This window comes from Amborella trichopoda, chromosome 6 (genome assembly GCF_054954075.1).
Source record: "Amborella trichopoda isolate Santa Cruz 75 chromosome 6, AtrichopodaSantaCruz75HAP2 v2.0, whole genome shotgun sequence".
NCBI classification, from domain to species: domain Eukaryota; kingdom Viridiplantae; phylum Streptophyta; class Magnoliopsida; order Amborellales; family Amborellaceae; genus Amborella; species Amborella trichopoda.
The window spans coordinates 7,432,916-7,444,041 of record NC_142341.1 but is presented as its reverse complement, the minus strand read 5'-3'; positions in this window follow the sequence as shown (position 1 = coordinate 7,444,041).

The following is an 11,126-nucleotide window of genomic DNA, read 5'->3' as shown; positions in this document are numbered from 1 at the left end:
TCAAGAGTGTTTGAGGGCCTCTCAAAAGAACCTGCCGAAGTTTCTCGTATAGTTTTGAGGCTGGCGGTTCATTGGTCAGAAGCCTATCTAAACTTGAATAGCTACCCCTAAGAACTCTTCTCATCACACTTTGCTGATCTTCTCTATATCCATAAGGAGAAAGCAATGAAATCAACGAAGTGGAAACCACCTCATGAGGGGTGGCTCAAACTGAACTTTGACGGAAGTGTTCGCTCAAAAATTCAAAAAGCAAGCTATTGAGGCATTCTCAAAGATTCACATAGGAGTGTCATTTTTATCTACAATGGACAACTTAACTTTTGTGAAATTCATGAGGATGAATTGATGGCTGTTAAAGGAGTCATTAAGCTTCGAGAAGACCATGTTCGTGTCATCATTGAGGGAGATTTAGGAAATGTAAACAATTGGTGTTATCACCTAAGACTTGTCCCATGGTGCCAGACCTCTATAATGGATGAAATCCTCTTATCTACATAAAGCAAGAGTTGACCATCCGTTATATCAATAAAGAAAGAAATGGAGATCCTGACAGCCTCGCTAAACTAGCTCCCACTTGAGGTCCTCTTGTCTTTGCTTTTTTATTTTTGTATTATTCTCTCTCCTTCCTCTCTCTTCCTTTCTCTTCTACTGTCGTTTTTATTTTGTTCCTTCTTTTCTCTTATGTAATATTTCATTTACTCAATGAAGTTGCAGTTAACATTCATCATAAAAAAAACGAAAAGTAAAAGATAATTTTAGAATTTTCCTTGTCTCATGCCCCATTTTTATGCTTTCATCTTTTTTTTTATATATTTTTTAATTGCCTCCAACAGTAAATCATTTTTTAAAATCTTATATATATAAGATTATTTTTAACATTTTATGCTGTCTTCGATTTTGTTTTACTTGAAAATATTTGTTTTATTTTAATATTTTAATTTTTATTTTTTAGGCCTTTTGGACCCTATTTCTTTGGTTTGGAAAAAGGCTGAGTCCAAGATTCAAGGTGAGTTTAAAAACAACTAATTATACACTTATGTTGATGTAACTTTGTTAGTAAGAATAAAAACATTGATTGTCTACGAGCTAACCATTTACCTTTTGTACAAGGAGGTCACAACTATTCCTACTAATGAAATGTCAAATTGGATGACTTGGGGTGAGTCACAAAGTCCGAGAAATTTATTTATTTTTGAAATTGGTGTCTAATCAATGATACTCTTAAAACCACCAATCTTGAAATCTAAGGGATAATAATGATTGTAGCCTCCTTGTGCAAAAGGTAAATGATTTATTTGAAAACAATTCTACAAAAACAACATTATGTAAAAGAATTAGATTTTCTTAACTACATTTAAAAATTTGGTTGAATTGGAGACTGTTTCAAAGTGTTAACTAGAGAAGAAGAAAATGTAGTATTGAAGTATACTTTTCCTTAAAAGAAATAGCTAGTTTATAAATAATAGAATTGTATATAATGAGATCATTTACCTTTGGTACAGGGGGTTACAATTATTTATAACCTTCCAATGTGAAATCTGATAGCTTGGGTGTCACAAAGTTCGATATATATATATATATATATATATATATATATTTGAACTTTGAGCGTTTTTAATGGAATAAATGCAACCATTAAATTTGACATCTAATGGTCAAGATTAATAGTGATCCCCTTCACCAAATGTCCATTGTATACACTTTTCGCTTAGAGGAGAGAAAAAGTGAGATTTGCAGTCCATTATGTAAAGGATAAGATAAACCTTGTCAAATAGAGGAAGTACTCCTCTAAATAGATATAAAAGATAAGATAAACCTTGTCAAATAGAGGAAGTGCTCGTTTAAACAGAAACACAACTTTTAATTATAAGAAAGGCTCTGGGTTGGACCTTATCGTGAGGGGAGATTCTCATGTATAAAGGCTGCCTTACGTCATAACACAACTTTTTATTGTTGGAAAGACTTAAGCTCCAAGAAGCCGTGCATTTAATTTTTTTTGGAAAAACACCTCCCATTTTTTTTTATAAGAAATTTCAATTTAAGCTTCCTATAAATACCCTGTCAAAAGTGAACATAGACTTGCAGAGTATCAAGAAAGGTTGAAGAAATTAAAGTCTAGTCTTTGGTTTGGTTATAAGTGTTAGTCAAAATAAATTTTAGATATGTCTTTCTATTTGTGTAAATGTTCTTCAAATTGGTTTTTTGATTTGTTCTTTTGTACTATGATATTTTGAGTTTTGCAGAAGAAGGTTCTATAGTATGGGTGAGATTACAAGCCAGAGCATACGCTTTTTTGTGATTATTTTAATATGCTTTGGCCAAGGAGTCAAAGGCAGGAGAAGTAGCCTTGGCTATAAAAATGCAGTTAAAACCATCCATGTAATGAAGTGCTTATCACGCTTTCTTTTGTGAAGTTTTGATTATTGTTATTGTGGCTTTTGTTGTTGCAGATTGATGGAGATGTAATTGATTGTGTTGTTATTTATAAGCAACCGGCCTTTGATCATCTTCTTCTCAAGAATCATACTATTCAGGTTTGTTTGTCTATTTTTTCATATTAGTTTTCAATCTTATTTTTTTGAAAAAAAAAACACCAGTTATAGCTTTCTCAAGATAACGTTTGGCCCTTTCTGATGAATCAGTGTGCGTCATAGTTCTCTAAACGAGAGTGTGCAAGTGTAACGTTCTCCATATTACTCTTCTCCCCACATAGTTCTGCGAACACTATAGAATATGATATTGCCATATTTAATCATGAGTTGCACTCCATTTTTCAACAAGGAATTGAAATCCACTAATTTTTTTTTTACAATAATATATATATTTAACTTTTTCAAAGATAACAATTGGAAATGATATTCTTTTGAAATAACTCATACTATGTTTTCAGTGCAAAAATAAAGCAAGTTTTTCATGATGCTATTGTTTCAAAAAAAATTACTAAAACGGTGTAGTTTGTAGAAGGTTGACGTGGTAAATAATCTAAGTAAGGAACATCTTCCAATAGTATCGAAAGATGTTGTTTCAGTACTAAAATTTTTTGTGATGGCATGAAAATTTGTTTCTAGTTTTAATTATAAAATTTAAAGCTTAAAGAAGTGCAGAAATCTAGCAGATCTATGAATACTTTGAAAATTTTTAAAATTGATAGAGTAGATAATGCATTACAAGATGCACTATTTATAAGATTTTAAATCCAATTTTTATTTTTATGTCCAAACATCTTGAGCTCAAGATAATCGATTTCAAGATTTTTGGGCACCAAAACAATTTTTTCTAGTGAATTTTTGAAGTGCACCTTTAAATGATTGTATAGGGCCTCACCCTTACATAAACTTTTTTTGTACAAATGACAAGTGTCGTACACAATCATTCTTACGCACGGATCACACGAAAATCATTTCTTGTATAATTTGATTTTAGTTCTCCATTATGATAAAAATAGATGAGACCTAGTTGGTATCCGAATGAGACATCAGCTGAGCCTAAGATTTCAAGTGAGGAAATGGCCGTGAGCTCCCAAGTATGGAATAAATTCGAAAAGTGCCCAGAAGGAACAATTCCAATATGCAGGACTCAAAGAAATGACAACGTCATCCCTGAATTTATTAGGGATTTTGGCGACAAAGGCACAAAAGGAATTCCTTTTCCTAAAAAAGAGAAGTATGGATATCAAATGCTGAGGTAAAATAAATAAATATATTCGTTGTTCATTTGTTTGTTTGTTTATTTATTTATTTTTGTTTCTGTTCATAGAATGCATAGTAGGAAAATATTTAGTGGCCCTTGATTAAAAGTAATGAAAAATAAAAGTCATTCTATTCCAACCAAGAATGTCGTTTAGTTGAAAGAAGGGGCAAAATTTTCAATGGAATTCATATGTTATTCATAAGGAAAATTTTTTCATGTGGCGGGGACTACAATTTTACAATTTACAGTCCCCAAGGTATAAAGTATCCATCTTAAAGATGGAAGCAAATATGTGGTCCATCTAAAATTAATAGAAACTAATGGTCATAATTGTTTTCTCAAAATTTATTTATTTATTCACATTCATGATCTGTTAGAGATGATATGTCCTTAAAATTTAGGTCTAAAAATCCTTCTTAAAAATAGATTTTAAGAAGTAACTCATTTCTACAAGGACTCATAGTAACTGTGTCCTATTGATTATTAGGTTTCATGGTTTACTATAAGTCTAGAGCTATATTTTACAAGATATAGTACACGCAACCAACATTTTATGTCATTAGTACTCATAGAGACTGTGTCCTATAGATTATTAGGTTTCATGGTTTACTATAAGTCTAGAGCTATATTTGACAAGATATAGTACATGCAACCAACATTTTATGTCATTAGTACTTTTGTTGAAACGTTTTTCAAAAATATAAGGAAAATAACCCTCACAGAAGATCTCAAGGTTATTTTGTTTTTAGCTATGTCTTTGTACATTTTTCAATATTTTATAATTAGTTATTCCACCATGCCGTTAGATTTTAAACGAGCTCATAATTACTTTGACCTCCTACTTTTCGTCGAGTTCTCATGAACCCCTAGCTTGTAGAACCAGGGATTCCAAATACTGGGATCTCACCCAAGATCTTGTACATGACTGGCTAAATGTGAAGTAGATGAATACAACTATAAATCGAATGCAAAAAATAAAGCAAACATAAAAATCACACCATCACAACACACAATTTACATAGTTAACCCTGTAGGGCTACATCCATAGCCTCGTCAATTAGAAATCCACTATCACAATGAATATTACAATTTTGGGTTGCAAGAGTTAATACCTCTCTTTAAATATCGATAAAAAAACCATTACTGATCTTCTTTTTAAACCCACTCTCTCAACCAAGCAACACCGTCGATCTCCATTTTCTTTTCCACCACAAACCGCTACTAAAAACTAACCTTGAGAGCAACTGAGAGATTTTCTCTCTTTAAAAGTGGAAGCCTTACAAACCCAAAACCCATGGGAATACAGCCTCTCCCTCGGAGGCCATGTCTCTCTCTCTCTTGGAGACCTATCTTCATCTTGGAGATCCTTTCCTAAAGGGGTGACCCTCAAAAGGATGGGTAATATGCCTTTATTGAGTATCTTATATAGATATCACTTTCTTGCTTCCCAAGAAAGTCTATTTTTTTTTTACCATACTACCCTTAATATTTATAAGAAAATATGGGTATGGTGACTTGGCTATCACCAAACCCAACACTTTTTAATATTTTTAAAATGGTTTAATTGCCTCAAAACATTATTAAGAAGATAAGAACAACATAATTAAACATCATCATTATCCTCATTCGAGCCTTATCCCACCAATTTGAGGTTGGCTATGTGAGTCTTGTTCTATCATTCTGCTTTAATAAGGGCCATACCATCAGTAAGACCATATGTCAACATATCTACTTCCATATATATCCTTTTGGGCATTCTCCTTGCTTTTTTAGAGTCTTCCACCTAAACCAAATAACACCTCTTAACTGCTGCAGTATTAGGTCAACATTGCACATTGCCAGGCTACCAAAGTCTTTTTTGCTTCGTCTTATCACCTATTGAAGCCACACCTAAACTCTTTCGAGTGTATTCATTTCCAATTCTATCCTTTTTTGTTTTGTTTTTTGTTTTGCTACTTATCCACCTCAACATCCTTATCTAAGCTAATGTCATCCTACAGATATGTTGTTTCTTGACCAACCAACATTCTATCCCATAAAAGTATTGGTGGTTTTATACCTGTCCTATAGAACTTACCCTTCAGTTTCATTGGTATATGTTACAGTCACATAAAACTCTAGATCCACACCTCCACTTCGCCTACTCAGCTCTAGTTCTATACACGACATCTTCCTCATCTCCATTTTCTTAGATTATTGACCCAAGATATAAAAATAACCTCTTTTAGGTATTTATTGACCGTTAATCTTATCTACTTCTTCTTTTCTTCCCATAGAATTAAAAACTTGCATTTCATATATGATGTTTTAATTTGACTAATTTTAAAACCTTTAGCTCGTCAAATAACGAAGGCAGTGTAACAAATCTAGTTAGAGTAGGATGGATGGTATGTTGCACTTTTCCTTTTTCTTTTTCTTTTGTCATCAATTACTCAGCTTAATAAATATATCATAGCTCATGAACCTGAATATGGCTTTTAGATCGAGTTCACTTTCGCCATGCTTAAGCCTCATAGGTCCATAGCTTGATGCTGAATGTAGACCTAGAGTAGTAAGGTTTTAGATACATGATAATCTCTTGCCGCTGTTCGCTTACTGGGTACTGAGGCTGCCAAAAGCTGTGGATTTTAGTGTTGTAGCACTTACTATGTTTGTTAAACAGAATGAGCTTCTAGCTATTGAGAATTGAAAGCCGTAGCATCTATGCTATCCCATGAAAGTTATATCTTTTGAAAGTGATGGGAGAGGTTGATTAAGAAACTCTCTTCTACCTATCAAACATGCCCTAATTATATTTGTTTCACCATTTTCCATCAAAGTAATTTTTCAGCCAAGAATGAGTAGGCCATCATTTATGCAGTTTCCTGCAAACCATAGTATAAAATTGAGAAAGGGGAGGGAGGGAGAAAAGCAGTGGACAGTCGGATTCTAATGACCCAAAATGGAAGTTTTACAGCATTATAAAGGCTCACATGAAAGCGACATGCTTGGCTCATTTGGAAGGCCCCTGCACTGCGAGGAAAACCATAGAAAATGTTGAAATAAAAGTTCCTCATTTCTGTGCCCGTATATAATTAAGCCAAATCAAGAATCCAATTCGAGTACTGCAGAGCAATGTGGAGTTTAACCTTCCCAACACTGAAGGCAACCACAATAATAATTAATTGAGTAAGAAACAAGAACCCATTGTTAAAACAAATTTGTTTTACTCTACAAATGGATGGGACACTCACGATAATGCTTCGGGATTCGAAAGAGGTTTTACTCAAAGAACTTTATATGTTCTTAATAGATATGAAAGGCTTGTCTGTTACTCGCAAACAAAGTTTGTGTATTTAAGAGATATTCATCTTCATATATAAGATCTTGGTATGAGTTTGACAGTTTATACATCTATAGGTGAAACCATCTCTCTTTGGGGACAACCAGACCCTCCTCTTTGTAGCTTGGGATGTAAGCTTCATATTACTCGATCATCTGACTGTTGTTACTTGTTATTGATGTATATGAGGTTAATCGGCTGTGTATTTACGTGTATCAGAAAGTAGCAGGTTCTCAGACCACTGGGTGCTACAACCTTCTCTGTCCAGGTTTTATTCAAACGAACTCAAAAGTAGTCTTGGGGGGCGTTCTCACACCTGTTTCAGTTATAAGTGGAAAGGTGTATTACATTCACTACAACATTTCCAAGGTAATATACAACAAAAATAAAATAAAATCCGAAAGGCCCATCGCATTGTAAAAGTATTTTCTTTATTCCATCTGCACATTTAACACCTAGTTCACAAACTAAAAGGTTCGACAGTGAAACATATTTCTGGTTTTGTTTCTGATAATTTTGTAGTGGTTATGGAGAAAAGGGAAGAACTCAATTATGAAATTGACAGATGGCTTTCTATACAAAGCCAAGTATTCTATAATATCCACCATCCAACCTCTTTTTGGCACGATAATGAATCGTAGTTCTGTCAAATATTTGAGAATTACACTGCATCTCCAATGCCCATCAATAACAATCAGTAGTGGATGTCCCATGGTGTCTGCCATAGCATTTAAAGCCTATGTATTAGGATCCAGGACTCGCCTCGGCTATGGTAGTTGGCCCTTGGCCAAGGTGAAAGGCCTATATAAATTAAAAAAATATAGGAAAAAGTTCGAAAAAATGTATAAAGGTAGCAAAAGTAAAATAAACAATTAACAACTTTAAGAGGGTAAAATAATCTTTAACAAATAGAGAAAAAAGTTTTTTTAGAAAGGGGGGTTGTTCGTATAAGGCTGAGGCCCTAAAGAATCGAAGTAAGGTGCACATTTAAATTGTCTCATACTATATTTTTTCTGTATAAAGAATCTTTGTGATAGCCCAAAAATTTGTTTTCATCTCTTATTATAAAATTTAAAAATTAAAAATTAGTGTAGATTGAGCAGATCTATGAATACTTGAAATATCTTGAAAATTGACAGTCTAGATAATGTACTACAAGATGCACAATTTCCAAGCCTTGAAATTTATTTTTTCTCATGTCATACATCATGAGATCGAGATGATCAACTTAGGATCTTTTAGCATTAAAATAACATCTTTTAGTGAATTTTTTGACATGCACCTTAATTTGAATGTTTAGGGCCTCACCCAAATATGAACTTGTTTTTTTGTTTAGAAACGGGTGTGGTTTGCATATGGTTGCAACCCAAAACAGAAAGTAATGTGCGCCACCAATTTTATCGTAAGATATAACTTTAGTAGAACAAATTTTTAGGATGGCCTTAGAATCCAATTTCATTTTTAATTATAAATTTGGACCAAAGAGTAGTTCAAAGCAAGTAGTTCTATAAACACATAAAACTCTTGAAAATGGACGGTCTAGATAATGTACTGCAAGATGCATTATTTTTTGGACTCGAAATCTTTTTTTTTTTCTTCTTCATATTCATGCATTTCGATATTGAGATGATCAATTAGACGGTTTTCCAACTCCATAGTAGTCCGGATTTTTTATGTGCATTTTACGTCTATGTTTTAAGGTTGGAACCACTTACTTTTTCATTTAAGAAAAATTCATTTACAGTTTGGGACATGATAGTGATTGATAGTGAAAGCTATGATTAATGTATTGGGAAAATAAGTGAAAATGCTTCAGAGAGATTGTAATTGGGAGAGAGAGATGGGAATAAGAGAAAGTGAGAAAGATAGAATGTAAGGCTTTTAATAGCCAAGTGGGAGATGTTGGGTTTATGTGGCCTTTAAAGGCCTTATGAGTGTTTGTCAAATGAAATAATATAGTGGAACATGACTCAATAGGAGTGTGGTCCCTTGTGGACCATACTAAGCAAATGATGGTTTGCTGATACTGATCTGTGCTTAACGATCTAGGCCAGTCGACTGGGAAAAACCCATATTACCTGGACATGAAGAACAAACCAATGAGGATTTATGGGTTAGCCTTGATGAGATCGGCAAACATGTCCGGATGAGTGAGCCGAGGGACTGTGCGACCCATGTGTGTGATGGTGGCCTATAGAGACAGGGGCCAAAACCTCATCCATGTACCATCACACGACATGCATATCGATAGATCATTCGGGAAAGCCAAAAATCCACCTTTTAGGGTGAAGCGTATGCATGTGCGAGAGATACCCCTATGATCCATAGATCTGTGGTCGCATAAGGTATTGGTGACCTTGACTTATCTCTAGGGAGAACCTGTAATCCACAGACTGGGATTGCAACTCCTTGGCTCATCCGTAAGACTTTGGTGATCCGCTAATGAGCCGCTGCTTAGATTGTGGGTCATGGGAAATGCTGGGTCGGTTCGATAAGGTAAGTGTGGTATGTAGTCCACAGTTGAAGGTGGAGTGCCCCATGATTGCAGATTAAATTCTTTAACCATATGGATCAATTTCCCATCAAGTTAATTTAATTATGTTTCTTTTATGATAGAAATTATTTTAGAATTATTATTTGAATTTTTACGAGTCATTTGATATTTCATCAAAACTCTTTGGGTCCAAGTTTGGGCTTATACCCAACCTAGCCCAGATCCGAACCAGTTTCACAACCAGGTTCGAACCTAGGCCCCCTTTTGGTCCAAGCCTAAGGCTTGTGCCTATCTCAACCTTGATCCAGTTCGGGTCTACACCCGGTCTGATCTTCAAAACCCTCTAGGTCCAAGCCTAGGCTTGCCCCCAGCTCAGTCCAGGTTCGAACCAGGCTCACAGCTAAGTCCGAACCTAGACCCACTCTTGGTCTGAGCTGAGATTTGTACCTATCTAGTCTAGATCTTAGTTTAGGTTCTAGTATAGGTCTAAGCATAGATTTTCCTTTAGAGTTAGACTAGGCTTACCCTAGTTCAGGGTCTAAATCAAAATCCATTGACTCAAGATTCCAGTCTAGTCTTAGCCTAGGTCTCAATTAACGTTTTGGCCCTAGAGTCAAACTAGGTCTACCCTGAGGCGTCGAGCCTAGATCTCACCGAATGTAGGAATCATGACCCATGATCATAGCAGAGAAAGGTCCAACCCTGTGGCCCCAGCTCAATCTAGATCTAAAGAACCTAGTCATTTCGAGAGGCACCGTTATAGTGCTCTCTCACAAATCATCCATAGAACTCGTGTCAGTAAGCCGACTCTCGACCCCCATGGAACTAAACCTAGCCGTCTAAGCCGCCTTTAGGGCCATCTTTTGGAAGTTACGAGCCAACAGGTTAATAAAGTTCGTAACACCTTGAATAATCAAGGGGCCAGGTTGGGGGCAATCCTCTAAGACATAGGGGTTAACCTCAAATCCAGTCTGCACGACAAGCATAAGGCTCCGATTCAAATCTCTGAGTCAGTCGATCTCAGCCGTATGAACCCTGATGGTCAATTAGCAGCTCAACATTCCAGTCTTGATAATCAGTCAGTTAGTGGGCAATTGGGTTTACATACAACTTGGGAAAGTCTACCCAAGCAACCCATCACTAGTAAAGATAAGGGTTTTGACCGAATTTGATATAAAGACAATCCTAAGGTGCATGCTTACTTTCAAAATCTGCTGAATAGAGGGTACACCATTCAGCGTAGTCAATTCTGGAAAGTCAAGTTGGAAGCTCAAGCCATGGGCCAAGTCCAATATTTTGGCTCAAACCAAAATAATCCTAGGGCTGTTAGGCGAGGGATCTAGTTTTAATCATCACTCAAGCCCGAGACTACCAAGAGGGCCGACTACCTTTTATAATAGTTATCGCATTCCTTCACTCTTTTAGTCCTGTGCTGGGGCAAGAAAATACTTTAACCCTAGGGATAGATCATCGAATCAAGGTCAGGTAGACCTAGCCACCCAAGGTCAGAGGTCTAGTCGTCATAGCAACTTGAATCATCCATCCCAGTTAAGTGGTGATCCTTTCCTGCAGGCCTCCTTGCAGGACCTTGTTGTGCAACCTCTGAGTAATGGGTATACT